Source organism: Buteo buteo, chromosome 12 (assembly GCF_964188355.1).
Source record: "Buteo buteo chromosome 12, bButBut1.hap1.1, whole genome shotgun sequence".
Taxonomy (NCBI): Eukaryota; Metazoa; Chordata; class Aves; order Accipitriformes; family Accipitridae; genus Buteo; species Buteo buteo.
Window position 1 is genome coordinate 12,786,570 of NC_134182.1, and position 18,740 is coordinate 12,805,309.

At 47.0% G+C, this 18,740-nt stretch overlaps 1 protein-coding gene across 5 annotated transcripts in view; it reads left to right on the top strand.

The window, feature by feature from the left end:
• RD3 (RD3 regulator of GUCY2D) overlaps positions 1–18,740 on the top strand; it is a 60,057-nt gene that overhangs the window by 18,747 nt on the left and 22,570 nt on the right. Inside the window, exon 1 of one of the 5 annotated variants that reach the window (XM_075042732.1) lies at positions 17,295–17,434. The exons of 3 other annotated variants lie outside the window; for them this stretch is intronic. The gene's annotated coding sequence lies outside the window, so the exon portion shown is untranslated. Of the gene's footprint in view, positions 1–17,294; positions 17,435–18,003; positions 18,196–18,740 lie in introns of those variants that run through there. One more of the 5 variants, XM_075042734.1, reaches the window with a different exon arrangement.

Here is an 18,740-nt window from a genome sequence, read left to right on the forward strand (position 1 = left end):
ATCAAACAGAGAATTTTTTAAAAGCCTGAGGAGAGTCTAGAAGTGAATTTGTTTCTAGTTTTAGCTGGAGGACTCTGTGTGTGTTGGCTGGCACGCAGCCGATACATAAGCCCTGCCCAAAGCCAGCTGAAGCACTTCGCCTGATAGAAATTCTCAGGCTTTCAGTTTTATGTCTTCAATCCACAAGCAGCCACTCTGATTTTTCAGCAGTCACTCTGCTTAATGCTAATTTTAGGATTTCGACAGTAGTTTCTAGACCAAGCTTGGCCTTGCTTTTTGCTCCCCAGGTTGAAATGCCTATACGTTACACCGCTAGGGCCAAAAAATTTGTGCCAGCTGAAACCAGTTTTAGCCATGGTGCAGACTCCAACCAGTTCTTGTACGCAAACTTTCATGCCAGGTTGAAGCAGGCATCATCCAGTGTCAATAGCTGTGACCGTTCATAAGGACAGACCTAAGGCAAAGCTGATCAGTATTTGCTATCACAGCAACTCCTTCCAGAGCAGTGCTCGAGGACATGACATTAGTAACCTGCTACAGACATGTTTAGGCACAGGTGGTGCCTGGTGATGAAATCTAAGTTGTTCAATTTGTTTCTAGCAGTTAAATAGCTGGTTACAGGCTTGAAGGTAACTGTGAACCAGGGTTTTTACTGGTGGAAGAAGTAAGCTGTGGGAGGAAGGGACGTTGTCGTGGTTTAACCCCAGCCAGCAACTAAACACCACGCAGCTGCTCACTCACTCCCCCGCCATCCAGTGGGATGGGGGAGAAAATCAGGAAAAGAAGTAAAACTCCTGGGTTGAGATAAGAACGGTTTAATAGAACAGAAAAGAAGAAACTAATAATGATAATGATAACACTAATAAAATGACAGCAGTAGTAATAAAAGGATTGAAATGTACAAATGATGCGCAGGGCAATTGCTCACCACCCGCCGACCGACACCCAGCCAGTCCCCGAGCGGCAAAATCCCTCCCCCCCCTTCCCAGTTCCTAAACTAGATGGGACATCCCATGGTATGGAATACACCGTTGGCCAGTTTGGGTCAGGTGCCCTGGCTGGGCATGAGAAGCTGAAAAATCCCCGACCATAGTCTAAACACTACTGAGCAACAACTGAAAACATCAGTGTTATCAACATTCTTCACATACTGAACTCAAAACATAGCACTGTACCAGCTACTAGGAAGACAGTTAACTCCATCCCGGCTGAAACCAGGACAGACGTCTTAGTGTTTACACCCGCCACATTCAGAATGAGCAGTAGAAGTATTAAAATAGTTGAAAGCCTGCCCGTGGTACAGAGAGTGCATGATCTTGCAGTAAAACTGCCCTTCTTCTAGTAATGCAGTCTCTATTCCTGTTCACGTAAAAGCTCGTGTGTGTGTTTGGTACCGTTGACAGTAAGTGCTGGCCAGGGCCAAATCCTTCCTCCAGCTCTACACAGGGGCTCACTTTTGACCTGTAATATTTGGTGCACTTTTTTTTTTTTTTTCAGCAGAAACTGCCAATCACATTAAGCAATGTGGAGGACATATGCTACTAATAGGCAGAGATCATCAAGATTTGGGACTGGTTTGGTTATTGTCACCTCTAACCTGAGCTGCATCAGGAAAGGCTGCTCACTCCTGGGCCCTGTCTGGTTCCTACGTAGGAAGAGATGTCAGTGCTCCTGGCAGCTCACCTCTGCTTGCAGAGATCAGCCCACGCTTGATCCCAAACTCCCTTGGAGTGCAGGGAGCTCAGCTCCTCTTTGGTTTGATAGCTATTTTCTTTTCAAAGGTGGCGGTGACTGCAGTTGAAAGACATAGGTTTCTGAAATACAGTTGAAAATACAGTTTTAAACTTTCTCAGAGAGCCTTGAAACTTCTGCTAGATTCACAGGAAGCAAAAGCAGCAATGTTAGGAATGAATGAATGAAATGTGCCCCATCCACCACTAAAGTTTGTCTGTGCTCAGAGCTGTCATGCCTGGGACTCCCCAGCCAGCCCATCGCAAGCCTTTGGGGTGAGCAGTGACGCATCGCCCTCATTCTGCTTTTTACACCTCCACACATCTGCTTGTGTTTTTAGAGTTGCGCTCCAGTGAGAATAACAGTTTGTTTACTCAGAGAAGGCAACATTACCAGTGCCTCAAAAAGCTCTGGTGGTCCTGCTATTGGTGAATGGCACTGGCATTTTCCTAAATTATGTGAAACCATTTTGACATGCTGTCAGAAATATTGTAAAGAAATAAATGGAGGATTTTTTTCAATAATTGTGGTTTGACACAGGAGGAGCTGTTATTTGCACCCCTGTGACTTGCAGGTTGCTGAGCCCCTCTATGACCAACCTGTACTGCATCCTGTTACTCTGCAGCACCGGGATCTGGGTTAGTATGTGACCACCTCCCCCAGAAAAACATTTGGGAGGAGAGGCTTTGTGTTCACAGAACCCAGAGAGACTGAGATGCCGGAGGAAGAAGGACATTTCCTTTGCATTTCCCTGGGACTGTGATTGTGACAGCTCCCTCCCAAAGGCCAGGGAGATGGAGGACAGCTTAGCGTTAACTCACGTGCCAGAGAGACTAGGGGTCACCTGCCAGCTTGGTCCAACAGGGATCCTTGCAGGAGTGATGCAGGTGACTCCCAACGTGTCAGTGGTCCCCTCACAGACCCTAGTGAGCTGGTGCTGGGCTGTCCTGTCTGCCAGGCAGCAGATGCAGCTGTGCATGGGTGCTGGTTTCCACGCAGACGGTTTCATAAGACCAAGCCAAGCTCTTAATATGAAGCAGGGCAGCGGCACTGGCTCCACTGGAGTTTCAGCTGTCTGTAGCAGAGATGAGGTCTCCTCTCAGGACCAGTGCCTGGTGTAACTTCCTTGCAGCCAGCGTACAGAGTGAAAGGAGGGTTTGGCTTTCCACAACCATTTTTCTGAAGTGACCCACACACTCACTTGGGGCAATGCCTGAGTAGATGCCTCATCTGAAAGCTGCTAGTAAAACAAGAGAAGCACTGATTTTTTTAACTTTAAAGATATTGGACCATCTTATAGCTGAGCATCTCTTACTTCAGAGTGAGCAGCTTCCTCTTTTTAAGCTTCCTAATTGCACACTTATTAAAACCAGACTTCTGTGACTCTTGTATTTTGTCCCCTTTGAGATGGCTGCTAAATACGTGTTTAAAAATCCCAGGTGTGTGTCTGCAGGTTTGTGCATGGCAGGGCAAGCGGGAGTGAGAGCTGGTAATAGAGGACAGCAGGAACTCTTGATTTCCTGCTCTTTCTATTGCTTTCAGATACTTCTAAAACAAGGTGCTCCACAGCCATGCAGTGCAATCTGCAGTGATAAGACTCCACTCTATCGTTGTCATTTTGATTTCTTTCTTTTTTTTTGCTGACCTGAAAGACTGGCTCTGTGCCTTGCTGTCATTCAATTCCTGCAGCACAACTCCTGACTCCCGTAGTGTCCAAAATACAGTTTACCCAGTGATGTGAGGTCTTATTCCTCAGCCCAAAGCCTAACTGAGAGGACAGCTAAATGTATGTAATCAGCTCCCAAAACTGTTGTGTGTGGATTGCCCTTTCCTGGACACGTCCATCATTAAGTCATCCCAAACAATGCTAAGAGGGCACACACATTTTCCTGCTATTACAGAAGAATCGTTCATTACAGATTCCAGGACTCCACATTTCTCAGACACAAGATAAGCAACATGCTGGGTGCCAGCTGCACACATGCTGTCATCCCTCACATTGCACATCACTTGCTACACGCTGGTTGACCTCTGCCAAAACGTTATCCCAGCAGTCACGCCACATTTGGCTGTGTAAGGGGTGCCAGTGCCCTCAGCCAAGCAGAAGACTGTAGCATTGCATCTGTTAAGTGCAGGCTCAGAGAAGTGGCCAGATCCTTGGCTGCCATAAATTGTTAGGGTTGTGCTAACCTCAGAGGAGCTACCTGCATTTGCGGTGCATAATCACCATTTAGGAATCTGGGCCATTAATGAGACAGATGGTCTTAATCCTCTTCTTATTGGATAGTTGTGCACATCACAAGTAAGACTTACTGGACTGTTATGGGCAATCAGCAGAGACCTCAAGGACTAAGTGTCAGTGGAAATTGAATGACTGCTGCCGCCGCAGCTGGTCCCTCCCAGCCAGGTTGGAGCAGATGGCAGGCGAGAAGCTCTCCGTATGGTACCTGTTCAGTCACTGAAAAGAAGACTGGTTCTCAGGACAGTTACAGCTTCCATAAAGAATAAATAAACCACCCACTGAGCCGAATAATAGCTCTAATAGCCAGGAAACACCTTAAAGAATAAATGTGCAGGTAAATCCTGTCACAGAGCCATCTGAATCAGGATGCTGAAACCCCAGTGAGAGTTGACCGATGTGTTTCTGCTGAAAACAGCATTCCTTGCTGGTGTTACGATTTCATTACAGTTGGTATCATAACTCAAAACCACATTTATCTGTCTTTGTCAAGCACCGGTATGGCATGACGGGAAAAACAAAGTAGTGCTGTTGTACGAGCTCGGTGAACACTTCAGCTTACTGCGACTCAATTTTTCTTTCTTCTTTCCCTTGTGCTACTGCCTCAGACATTTTTGAGTGCTGTCCCTGCTACTTTATAAAGTGTCATAGTGCCCATGGGTGCCCACCTCCACCTTCCAGCTTTCTCTTACTAGCATACAATGAACATTAGTTCAATGCCAAGGGTTGGGTCTCATGAGCCAGTGTGATTTTTTGGCCACTCTCTGTGGCCCTTTTCAAATCCATAGCAAAGCCTTTCAGTAGAGTTAATGAATTATTCTGCAGAGGCCAGGCAGTTTCTGGAACGCTGGACTCAGACATCACAGAACTAATCCTCCTGTAACCCTGTCACTGAAAACACATCAGTGTTTCTCCCCTTCAGCTTCCTTGTGTTTCAGCTACTGGTACAGGACCAGGTTCATCCTGGCTAAGCTGTGTTTCATGAATCATGGCAAGCCACTCCTTGCAGAGATGATAATCATTCTAATCTTCTGTCATTATCTCCCAAAACACCGGGAATGTGCTGGATAAATATTTGCAGCAAAAAAGAGACCTCAACTCCCTGTGGCTGAGCTGGGTTAAAATCTGACCTTCTGCTTTGAGGTCATCTCCAGTTTAGAGCTTGAGTGTATGACAGGCACAGATGATTTGCTCAGAGCAGGGCTGAAACGAGAGTAAAGAGAGAGTGAAGTCATCCCACGCCAGAGACTGCTCTGATGTATGTATGGGTTAGTTCCCATGCTGGTGTAACAGAGTGAAGTCAACACAACTGTGGTGGTATACCTTAAGCTGAGTATCAAGTCCTTCAGGGTAATAGTTACTGAACTGCAGCCATCAGAAATGTACCTCATGGAAAGGAAAAAATCCTGAAACTTTAAGTCAACAGGTCTGCTGTTTAACCTTCTAGACTGGGACTCAGTCTCCCTCACACGCACACATGCTCTGTTTCACGACAGAGTACTAACTGCTGTTGCACTGTTTATTTTAGCCTATCTGCTCCTCCATAATCACTAGATCAGCAACAAGATGTTAAGAAGACCTTTTCTCCACCTGTTCCTTCTGCACAGGGCAGCACAGCCCTCTGTGAAATGGAGCAGCTTCACAGCTGTGCAGGGCCCACCATTCCTGCGAGGCGGCCGGTCAGGTGTGGGCACCAGGGTCCAGCCTCAGAGCCTCCCTGCACAGTGTTTCATATGAGGATGTAGAGCCGAGCTCTGAGGAGAAAACAGAGCTATCCATACTGTAACAGCGCAGATCCCAAGGTCGCCCTGGTCTGTCTCCGTGTTGCTGGAAGGCCATTAATGAGTCTTAGGTTATGAAAGACCAAGATGGAGGAAGGCAGAGCAACTGGGGAGCAGTGTCCCCATACAGGCGCTGAGCAGGCTGGGGCTGGTATTTCTCTACATCAAGACTGTTATTTTGTGGTGGCAATATATTCATAAGCACATCAGAAAACCAAGGCAAAGTAGGCAGTGCCAAAGCTCATTTCTCTGGCTCAGCTGTCCTGATAGATGCAGGGACTGGCTGGGAGCCTGGGGAGGGAGATGTTCTTACACCTCTGGGCAGCGGAGGGAGGCCAGTGCCACAAGCTACATGGCGTGCACGTTCATGGGCAGCGAGGAAGACACCCCACTTGGCAAGGAGGCAGGCTGCCAGCTGCTGGGCACCATAACCTGAGGAGTCGATCTGCCGCTGCTGAAACAGAGCCCACTCCCCAGAGCCAGCATCCCCCATGTTCATGTGGGTCTTTCAGACGCTACCACCATCAGGATGGTTTGCTTTCTGGTACGACCTAACAGCATCTGGAGGGAAAGATAAGATGGCAGTCGGACCCTCTGCTTTGAATGTTGTAGCTTGTTTGCCACTAAAATCTCACTCTAGAAGTTACATTTCCCCTCAGCATTATGGCTGTGCGTGCACTTCCCTATCAAAAGCACTCAGACTGTCAAAGAAAGCTGGTCTCTGCCCGCAGGAAGCTGTGCTGGACTCTGCTTGCAAAATGAAGATGACACGAGCTGTCAGGCGTGGACAACATACTGTGCGTTTATGTCTTCCTTGCTGACAGACAATTTCACTTTAGCAATAAGCAGCTGAAAGTGGAACAGGTTATTTGTTTTGCATTTTACTTTTTGTCAGCAATTTTCCAGGGAAATCTCTCTAGTTCTGCTACCTGCTGCTAAAACAGGTCCTCAGAGACAGCAGCGCCTAGCCTTCCCTTTTCGAGAGAGTAGCCTGGTCATTCAGGTTTCTGTTCTGTCTTTGCTGGCACTTGAGGCTTGTCTGCATGAAAAAAAAAAGACAGCTTTGAATATTATGGAATATATTATTTGGGAGAATTGGGAAAAACCAGTCTTACAGCAGAATTGGAGTGTCCTTGGAGTAGCTGCTCTCAAATGAGACAGTCTCTTCCTCCTGGTAGGCAAGCTCTGAGCAGGCTATCATTTCACAGTAATATCAGTATTCAGGAAAGAAAGGGGGCTTTCATTTTTAAACCATTCCTTTCCAGGTCAGGCGTGAGTGAGAAAGTAACTGGTGTGAATTTAGTGCCAGTACCACTTGCAGACTGTCAGCCCTTGGTAAGCAGAGCTGTGGCATCCACCTCCAAACTGGCAGAGCCATGGGAGAAGCTGTGCAGGTTTGTGTGCTCACTGCCAGAAAGGACTTCCATCCCCTCTGAGGCACCGGGCCCCAGCATGGGAGCACAGCTCAGTCTCCATGCCCAGCTCCACGTGTGGCCTTTCTCTCCAGACCACAAGCACTGGAAACGGTGGGTGCAGAAAGCGATCTTCTCAGAGACTGGACCAGGAACAGTACCCACTGCTGCACTTCAAACCTCTTTTTCCTCTGTAAGTCCGTGGAGAGGCCAAGCGACTACGGTGGGACAGAGTCTGTCTTTTTACAGAGAATTAATTGAAGGCAATGTTGAACGGAGATGTTCGGTATTTTTTTGCTAACTTCCATGAGGGAATGGCTTGTCTTTTCTTGATATAAGGGGGTGGACAGCTTTTGCATATGAAAAGAACTTCTTGCTTCTACATTTTCTCTCCCGACTGCCTCTGCTTTTGCTCGCAGAGCTGCCTGATCACCCAGTCCTCAGCTTTTCAGCAGCTCCAGTCCCTTTATTTCACGAATGATCCCACCTACTAAACTGGTATTTTCCATATTGGGCCTAAGGTACTGAGATCCCTCACTTTCTGGGATTTCCTGGTAGGTAAGGGACACAGGGAGCTCAGTACCTTGCAAAATCAGAGCCTGCATATTCTGAATTTTCTTCCTGAGACACTAATCACAGAAAAGAAACAAAATTCCCTGTACAGTGGCTGTGATTTGCCTGGCTCATCTATGGGGAGAAAATCTTCAATAAAGTCTGTATTGGTTTCCATTTGTCCCTTCAAGTTCATGTAGATAATCCAGGATCAAATCTTCCTCTGAATTTGCAAACAAGTTATAGCTTCAGCTTGGGAGGATGCATGCCATGTACTTCAGAGACTTTATGTATATATATATATCTCTCTCTAAATGAGTGGCCTGGGAGTTACGGTTGGCCCTGACTGCCTTTGTCTCACAAAAAGGCAGTGCTTTGGGGGACATATTTCTCTGTTTTTCTTGCAACGCTGTGTATTAACGCCGTTCCTCAAGCTAAGAATAGATAGTCTTCATCTTGATGGCTGTTGAAACAGCATGGACAAGAACAGCAAATCTTAGTAATATGCAGGCCAAATCCTGCTCTCAGCTGCACAGACTTCTGTGTAACAATTTGAAAGTTAATGATGCACTAGGGACACTGTGGTGTCGATGAAGTACCATAATGAAGAAGTGCTGGTTGAAAAACCACTCTCAGACCTCTCTCTGGTTCCTTTATCTCAGTGTAGGAGGTAATTTCAAATAAGGTCTCACAGGGATTTGCTATGAGCCTGGGTCTACTGGATATTTTTATTAGTGTCCAGTGGGACTGACTGGAGAATATATTTATATCACTTTCCAATGACCTTCTTGCCAGAAAGGACTGAAAGCACCTGGAGTAAGGGCCTGAGTTAAAAATGATCTGGACTAACAAGGAAATAGCCCAGAATGAAATTCAGTAATGACAAAGGTGAAATGATATCTTTAGGAATGTACTATAGAACTATACGAGTATCAGAAGTACTGCAAAATATGACCCAGGGGTTACAGCAGGTCAAGAGATAAATACAAGTCACAGGTATGCTACTGTGGCAGCTGTTCTCCCCATCTACTTGGTATAAGATGAGGACAAATCAGGTTAATTTGTGTGAAGGAGAACTTACGCTAGATACGAAGACAAATGTTGTTACTGTGAAACTTGTGAAGCATGGCTAGTAGCCAAGAGAGGCCACAGGATCCCTGCCATCGTCAGTTTAAGAATATATTAGATGAAGACCTGTCAGGGATGGCTGCCATGTGCTTCACATTGCCCCAGCACTGATGGTGGGTGAGGTGACCTCCCCGGCCCCTGCAGCTCTGTGCCCGCTCAAGCCTGTGCAATGTCAGTCATCTCTGCATTGCAGCTTCTCCAGCGAAGTCCTTCCCCCTGCTTGGGCCAGCTGATGATCCAGAGCTGCGAAGGGGGCACGCTGGGGAGGTGACACTGCTCGTGCTGCTGCTGTGGGACCCAGGGAGGCCACTGACACCAGCCACCGCTGCTGGGAGAAGGCTTTGCCACCAGCGGTGGCCACCTTCAACACCTGGGCTTCCATGGCACGGGGATGCGCAAGTCAGCACCATTTTGCTGGTCCCTCCTTGCTGTTTCACTGCTAGGCTTGGAGCTGGTCCTGCCTTTATTTGGAAGCAAAGTGGACCTTATCCTTAAATCCTTATTTGAGGGAATACACTTTCACCACACAAATAGTCCCCGAATGTCAGTGGGCAGCAAGAGTAAGGGCTGGAGGGATAGGGTTTTTATTCTGCACAAATTGTGGGACAGTTGCGCAAACTAGCTGAATTTCTCCATGTGGAAGAAGAGGTCCTAAGAGGGCATTTCAGCCACCATGTGCCTGTAAGGTCCTACATGCACTTTACAAAAAGAAAAGGGAAAGTAACAGTCTTGTTGCCATATGTTAAGAAGAGACAAAAGAGCGCTGACCAGACTGTGAGAAAATAATTTAAGAGGATTGGATTTTGAAGCACTCATGTACACTTTGAACAGCTCCCTCTGCAAAACTGCAAGATTATTTCAGAAAGTTGCCAAGCAACACAGAGGCCATACATTGTAAAGACTATATAATCCAGATACTTGCTTCTTAAAAAACAAAAACATGATCTGAAGGACAGATCAGGAAAATCTTGCTTTTCTGAGCCTCTTTTGGTTTCTTGTCCCTCTGCTTCTTCCACACACAGGACACCCTCCCCTGCCCCCATATTCCTTCCTTGCTTCTTTTTCTGTATTGGGAAGAAGGAAAAACAATGTGATCAAAGAGACAACAGAAAACTATAAGAAGAGGCAAAACTAAGTGTGACAGCTTTGCAGTACATAAGGAAACACCAGTTAAGTTAGACATTAGCAATGCAGTTTGTATTTGAGCATTTCCAAATAGATCTTGATAAATGCAGCTCAGCTCTGCACCATTTACATATGCCCCTTTGCCAAAAGGAACAAAGGCAGTTGCTGTAACACTCACAGGAGACGAAAAGAGGGGAAAAGGGATGGATTTAGTGGTGCACTTTGTCATTTTCTACTATTTTTGGTCCTACTCTCTGAGGGAGCCAGTGAACAAATGGCTTTAAAGCAGCTGCCTGGCACTACTATACAAATGCTGGGGAAATGCATACCTTGTGTGTGCAGAGGGGTGGCAGGGACTGTGCATAGGCCCCCCCATGCTGCTCCTTCATTTCTTCTCTGCAAACTAAGTCCTAGGAGCCCCTTCCTCTACATTCTGCACCACACTCACTGTTTCCCTGTGTCACTGCAAATGCCAAGTAATAATTGGGTTACTCTCTTCTTTTTTGAAAATCTAGATGTTTTAAACTTTGTTTTTCATAAACAGGTTGTTGGAAAAGTTGTTAGCCTCTGAAATGCAGTTAATCTTTGGACAAATAGACTTCAAATGGTGCATTGTTGTCTAGCAACTATACTATAAACAGCCCTCCATTTGTCTCCTGTGGGTAATCACTGATTTCTCGGGGATTAAAGCTTAAGTAACACTCCAATCTAGGTGCGTGCATCAGACCACAGCGTATTACAGCAGATTATGCCTCCTAGTATACAGCTTGCTTAACCATTTAGAATCACAACAGAAAACCAACAGCTGCAATGATAAGAAAATGAGCACTAGCTTGTCAAATAATTAATATTTTGAGTTATGCTGTAGAACATTTTATTGGCAGGCTCAAAAGGCTTTCTGTCATAAAGAAGGGTGGGGTGGCTGATAAGCATCAAATTAGAAGATCTTATCTAGGCTAAGCCTGAGTTATTTCAAATATATCATGATAGCTGCTGCCCAACAGCCTCTGCATGTTCTCTTGCATTTGCTGCCTCATGCTGCAGATACGGAGTTTTACCTTCCAGTGGTGTGCAGAACCATGCTTCAGCGAGATACTACAACTCACTCCTGGGCACAGAGGCTTGGGACTGACTGAACTGACTCTCTGCATGTTGTGAATACAATTTACTAGATGCATCTGCTTCCATAGATCACTGTCTGCTTAAGAGACTGAAAACATGTGCTATTGCTAAATCACTACATTTAACACCTTCCCCAGTGAAGCTCCCCTGCAGCATATACTGTCTTTGATTGCTGATAGTCTCAGCATAATGCTGGGTAATGGATGAATGGGGTGGCCTGGGGCTGGCCATAAGGAAAGAGCAATTGTTTGGTTGAATTTAAATGAAATTTAAAAAAAAAAAATAATCACAGGCTCTAGATTTAGAATAAATCTCAGCATTTGTGGGATTAGAGTTTCAAATATTGACCTCCCACGCTGAAAGAAATACAGGTCTGTGGGTGGGTAATGCTACAGATCTTTTGGAAAACGGGTGTTTAACTGAAGGGATTATGATCAAGACATTTATCTTAAGATTTACCTTAAGAATTCTCATTTTAAAGAGAACAAGTTTGATAAGATCTGAAAAAACAAACTCATGCTGGGGTACCCCAGTTCCCCACCCTCCCCTTGTGATCCTACTTTAATGGCTTGTGTGTGACCCACAAGCAGTGACTAAAATCTCCCCTCACCCCTGCAACACTTGGGCTCTCCAGGCTTTAAATATGAAGTCAGGAGGCAGCAGAGGCAACACACTCACTTAGCCTGTCCAAAAAACTGCTGTGCAGGAACGGGTAAATTGTTGTGACTGCCTTCCACTTTTCCCAGCCCAGCTGAGCTGGGGTGGCTCTTGCAGCTTCTGCAGCAGCAGACCCCTCTGTCTGCAGGCTCAAGTGGAGAAACTATGGGGAAAGCTGGGATCAGCCTCCCTGAAGCGAAAGACCTCCCCAGCACCGAGCCGATGTGAGGGTTGCAGTATGCCAACTTTTGTTTCCAGCTGTGCCAAAAGGCATTTGATGCTTATGGCCAGTGTTTGAGTGCTTGGCTGGTTGGTGGAGCAGTGCAAGGGGCACCCCAAATGCTGGGTTGAAACCTACTTAGTTACCAGTGCTTTCCACACGCTGTGTGGGTGACCTGGGAAAGAATCCGTGGATATAAGTGATATCCCAGGGAATGTGGGCTTAATTCAAATGCCCACAGGGTGCCCCCCTCTGAAACACCACCATTTCAGAAACCTTTATTCTTAAGCAGTTGTTAGCAATGGGAAAGGGATGATCCTACTTCCCTAACTGTGGGATGTAGGCTTTAAGGTCTTAGGATATAGTGACAAAGAGATTTTGTACCCTGCATCTTTTCTTAAGTGTTTAAAAGAAGCATCTGTATTGAGGTTACAGGCACGCTCCAGAGCTCTGTCTGCTTCAGAGTGAGAAGAGATGGCACAACGTTCTTTGGGAGGCACTACATAAACAGTGTGATCCCACCAGGACTTGTTTGAGTTTTCAGTTCTTGCCTCCAGAGGATCTTCCCACTGTTGTGTCGTCCAGTCTCAAATCCCCAAAGCAGTTTCATAGGTATCCTTGTCTTCTTTCTTCCTACTGATCTCTCCTGAAGGGGAGGTATCTGATAAAGTTAGTATTTCTTGCACAATACATGCCATAAAGTTTCAGTGATGTAATTAGGTTATACATTGTATGGGCAACAGTTAGATTCCCTATATGTTCTGTATTTGTATTAAAAGAAACTACAGCATTATCATCTTCCTCCCTCCTGCCACCCCCCCCCCCCCTTTTTTTTTTTAATTCCATTCCAGATCAGCTCAAATCCCTCCACTGACTTCAGTAGACTCTGGAACAAACTCAGACAGACTATGGACAAAGTCTTGTTCCTGTTGAATTTAATGGCAAAATTCCTGTTGTACTGAATTTTGGACAGTACAAAATTCACTTTTGGATGAAAGAGAACAAACAATGAAAATCTGTCAATTGCTGTCAGTTAGATTTGCATCAGTGTAAGATAAAATAAGACATATTTGAGTAAGACAGAGGCAACCCCCCTTCAAATATGGTGTGAAAGCAGTTATGTCTCTAGTACTAGAGCAATTTTCATCACATCATAATGAAAATTTAAAAATATTAAAAAATTATTAGCCCTGTAAAGGTGATATTATGGACTGTGTCAACTTTTGACGTGGTCATTTTAAAAGCAAACAACCTTGATAATGTCCTTTGGAGAGTATCGTTTGTTAATAGTGCATGTTAGGAATCGAGCAATCATAGAGAGTGCAATTAAGCACATAATCACAGATATTTTTGACATCTGTCTACTTATAGGCTCCATGGCATTTTTTTTGCATCTCCCCCCCTGCAGCCTAGTGTCTTCAATTAATTTATCATGACCATCTGTGTTGTAATTTTTGCTGCTCAGCTTGCCTTTCTACATCAGTTTTTTGGCTCAATATTTCATGACACTTCATCATTTTCACGCATAGCGCTAAAAATACAGAACTAATATTCGCTCAGTTAAGTTGCTTGGTTAAGATAATCAGCAATTACACTTCTGTTAAATGACTCTTTATAATGGTGAACAGAAAGGCAAGACGGAAGCAACAACATTTTAAAAACTGCGTATCAGGTTTCCTGGTGTTGCTTACCTCTGATGCACAGAGGTAAAATCATCAGCAGTTCTGCCAGCTACTACAGTGCATGGCATGAATCCCCAGCTTACAGGATGTTTCAGAGAGAAGGGGACATGTCATGGCTGGAAGGTTATTTGGTTATTGTGCTCTGGACAGTCTCCACGAGTATAAGTGGTTTTGAGGGCCGTAGCTAACCATAGTCACTGCATCAGGGTTAAGGATGCTCTGAAGTACACAAGGATCAGTGTACATCCAGCCTCTCTTCACTGATTACAGTATATCAGAAGGAATAACTAGTTAAAGCTAACTGCACTGAGTGGGCAATGCATGTAGCAAAGAAGAAACATTTGTAGGTTTTTACTTCCTAGGGTCATCCAGGTTAGCCGTATAGTGCTCCCAGTAGGTAACTTATTCCATCTCCCTACAGTGAAGCAAATATTTTCTGTTGCTTTCCCAGAGTCCTTTGAAATGTTTAGCTTGGGGGCTCATCCACAATAAATATTTGACCATGATACAAATCTTTTATCTGAAGTCATTGCTCCTGCCTAATTTTCTTTTCTTAAATTTCTTCCTTCACTCTAGTTAATACTCATTTTAAGCAATCTTCTTCCACTCCTGGCGTTGTAGCACTCCATGATTCTGTTTTCTATGGCTTCAGGATCTCTAGTTTTTAGTAAACCTTAGCAACTATTATCTTCTCCTAAAAGAAGGAAGGAGAGCAAAAAACCAACATCAGAGCTTACTCAGATACAGTAACAGGCCTGTCACTCAGGAGCTTCTATAAGGTGACAGGAGAAAGGCTGTTCACTTTAGCAAGAGCTGCCCTTGCAAGAACGTTATGGTGTGTTTACCTAAGACAAAAGTCCTTGATGAAGTACAACCCTCTCTGTAATAGACTTATCTAACAGGTTTTCCTGAGAAAGACCTGAATACCTTGCTCTTCATCCAGCTGTGCCCTGGAAGACAATATGGAAGTATCTACCTCTTTTATTGACCCAGAACTATTTGCTGAGTTGATTTTTTTTAACCTTCTGGATCGGTGGTCCCTAATGGCATACCTCTTGGGTGAGGTCAGACCCGGCAGCAGCTGAGGTATCGAATGCAAGCGTTTAAGCCTTGCTGGGCACAGCCCCATGCCCATGACCCAGCAATAGCATGTGGAGGGAGAAAGGGGCAGCCCCATAGTGAGGGGGGAGAGAAAGAGATATTGTCTGGAAAAGACATGGTAACACTGCCAGTTTTTCCCAAACGAGCCTCAGCTATGAAAAGGTTGGGGACTGCTGCTAAAGACTGAATGAACTTTCTCTTTTTTGCTCATAGTGCACTTCTGTGTGGGTGGGCTGACTGGATTTGAAGTAAACAGCAGGAAGAAGATCTTCCCAGTGAATGAAAAACTGCTTTGCTGAGGGAAAACAAGCACCACAAAAATACGACAAATAGCTCTGAAAGTGGCACTTTTCTAAGCAAGTTTTTAAGCCTATGAAAAAGGCAATATTCCCTCTGTGAGCACCATTATATTCATTGACACACTTCACCAACTTAGCCAAAACCCAGCAGGCCCAATATAACCCTACCGCATTATATTTGATTTTTGTCAGTGATGAAGTGAGATTATTTGCTTGTGGTTGGACCCATGCAGAAGATAGCAGCAGCATGATTGCTACTGATTGAAGAAGTCCATCTTTGGTGCCAGTGTCAGAGGTCTATGACTTCGACACTGAAATATGGAGGCTCTGCAGCTATCATCACAGGCGCTGCAGCTGTGGTGTTAGTAATGTGCTCAGGTGAGTCAGGGCAGCATCTGATAAACCATGAAAAATGGCAGTCCCAAATGGACAGCCCTACAAATTACAATACGGTGAAACTTGATTGTCATGGCGTGTCCTGGAAAATGTACCACTGAATAAACCTTTACTCCATCTATGTTACCAGAGTGCTGCTACCAAGCAACTGATGATTTGAGTGCTGACTGATCAGGTAAGTCATATCAGTACAACAATGTAGGAATCCTTGGTTTCAAATGCTAAATAAGGTATAGGAGAGATGAATGATTTTTCCATTGTGAGGCTTATATATCTGCAAAGAAATGCTCCTGAAATATTCCCCAGCCATCAGTGTCTCTGATTCATGGCAGGAATTTCCCAGGAATTCACTGCATTGAAAAGATAACAACTCATTTACTTGGTACCTTAGTATTTTCAAGATGGGCATTCTGCATTAGTCTGATGACTTTTGAAATAGGTTTTAATGGATGAAAATATAACGGTCTTTAGCCATGTAAGATGTCTTTTAATTAAAACTCAATGATCCCATGTTGAGCAGAGCATACCCAGAATGTTATGAACCTCTGCAAACTGGGTAGTATGCTGGGCTGGAGTTGAAGTTCAGGACAGGCACATAATCCTCCACAAATAATTAGAGCAGAAAATGCTTCTAATCTCTTTGTTAGTCTGGTTGTGTTATTTGATCTAATAATAAACTAGACATTAAAAAAACCCCTCCTCATACATTTTAATTTAGACTGCACTGGACATCTTTTAACCTGTAATTTTTTAGCTAGTCTGTTTTGATTTATGCATGTACTGTACAGACATACATGGTCTGGAAAACCACTGTCCTCTGGCTGTGTAAGTACAGCATAAATACCAAGGTGTCAGAGTTTGGGCCCTAATTTATAAAAGCTTTTCAGGTGGGACTTTATTGACTTTACACACACGCTTAGGTTTCACACGTCCTTGAGCGGTGTCACCAGTCTGTGTGCTTTCCTTAACCGAGGCCGCAGCTCTGCGACCCTCTGGCGCAGCTCGACTCCCCTTCAATTTGGTGGGGGCTTGGCCAATGGCACCAGGATGTTTCTGTGCATTTTTGCACCGCGAGAAGAGGCAGGGTGAGGAGCCGTGGGCTCGCAGAGGTCGCTCCCGCTGCCCGTGGCTGGGACCACGAGCGCGGCCCCGTCCCCTGACATGAGATGCTCCGTGAGGTGCAGGGGCCTGCTCCCTCGCTGCCCACGGCCCCATGTCTCTCAGGCGGTCTCCAGGCCAGTTTTCCCTCCTTTTCATCTCACTGACCCCTTACTAAACACAGCTCTCTTCACTGATGTCTTACTAAACGGAATCACTTCTCAGGATTTCCAAAATCCACAGGCGTCCCTCGCAGCTCCCAGTGCCCGGAACCCCTTCTTGCAACGCGCTTATTTCCTAGATGAAGCGCTACCCTCCACTGCCTGTCTTTCACCTTCCCAACAGCACAGCTCTCCCTCCTCCTCGTCCTCTTCGCCTCCCCCATGCCCTTCCAGCTCCCGCGCCGACCCCTCCTCCTTCTTCGTCCTTCCAAACCCGGTGAAACCTGTGTGACTTCCGTGACTGAAGCCCCTTGGACAGCCGAAGCTACTACTGAAGGCCCTGCCGATAAATACATCCAACAGCCCCGTTTACTGTGCCGTTGTTTATCAGTGCAGATTTGATCTACAGAGGTAAGTCCCTGCGGGGGGGGGGGGGGGGTCCGACGCCGTCCCGGGGCCGGGGCCGGGGCCGGGGCCGGGGCCGGGCGGACGCCCCGGCGGAGTCAAGTGGCTTTAGCGTAGTCGCTATGGCAACAGCGGCTCCCTGCCGGCGGGGGAGCGGCGGGCGCGCCTCCGCCCGCCAGAAGCCGGCGGCAGCGGGCGGGCGGGCGGCCGGCGGCCCCTCCGCTCAACTTCGGCGAAGAGGCGGTGTTGAGGCGGCGTTGCCCCGTCGCGGCGCGGCCGCTCGCTCGCCTCAGCGTCGTCGGCGGGACGGGAGCGGGTGGCCGCGGTAAGGAGGAGGGGACGGCGCTGCCGGCGCCGGGCGGGGTGTTGTGGCCGTGGGGCGCCCGGCGGGACGGAGGTGGTGCCGAGCGGAGGGCGCCCGCTGCGTTTCCCGGCCCTTGCCGCCAGGAGCCCGGGGTCGGGGTTTCCCCGGAGGGCGGCCCTCCGGGCGGTTTCGGCGCTTGCCGCCGGCGTGGGTATCGCTGCCCGGCCCGAGAGGCTCCCGTGAGGGAGCGGCGGCCGCGTGCTGCCCGCCCTCCGCCGGGGCAGCGCCGTTAGAGCCGACGGCCGCCCGGGGCGCCGGGCCGTGAGGCGCGGGGCTGGGGTGGGCGACGCTGGGAGGTGGAGGCGCAGGGCGAAGGCAGTGAAGCAGCGACCCTGCTTTAACGACTTCAGAAAGTCCGAGTTCCGTGAATTACGTTCATTTCTTCCACGTATCAGCTCAGCTGCAGATTAGGAAACCCCGCAAAGCTCTCAAGTTTTGGAGGGATTTTTAAGCAGGTACCGAAGCCTGCCCAAGTCGAAAGGTGTCACCTTTTGACGGGTATCTTGTAGAGGTACTGGACCAAGCCCTGACAGCTCAAAAGCACTGCTGTAAGCCCAGCTGTTATCCCTCGTCACCAGGGCTAATCCATCCCCCAGTGTGGGTTTAAGCTTGCTATGCCAGTTTAGAGGGCTTGACTCCAAGCCACATCCTCTTTCTGGTACCCTCTCCGCGCACTCTGGGTCCGTCTGTCCGCACAAGCAGCGGGAGCGGCGCTGCCAAAGGTGAGGCGGGATGGGTGGGCAGGGAAGGGGGACGGGGTGCTCCGACAGCTCTCCCAGGCTGGGCTTGGACACGGCACTGCGGGGCTGCCTGCATGGATAAACACTCAGTAACTGCTTATGTAAAGAACAGGCAGCCAAGGAGGAGAGCATGGTTTATGCTGCCTCGTGCTTATGCCACTCTTGTTTAAGATCTCTCAGGTGAGACACTTGCCCTACTAAGTGACTTCAGTGTGGAAGTCCCAATGTGTAGTAACCCCAGCATGGTAGCGCTAAGGTCAGTCAGATAGCTTTGGAGTTATGGCAGTGTAACTGAGAATAGACTACACTGTACACCTCTTAATGCTAACACATTAATTAAAACCTGTCTCAAGACAGCGCTCCTCACTGCTTGTATGGCTGCTCTCTGTGGATGGGCCGTACGTGGGTCATACAGCTATTGCAGGAAGAAAAACATGAGCTTTCCCAGAGCTGTGCTGGTTGCTCCCTATGCTGTATGTGATCTCTACAAAGAGAGGCTTAACTTTTCAAACTGTAAACTTAGCATT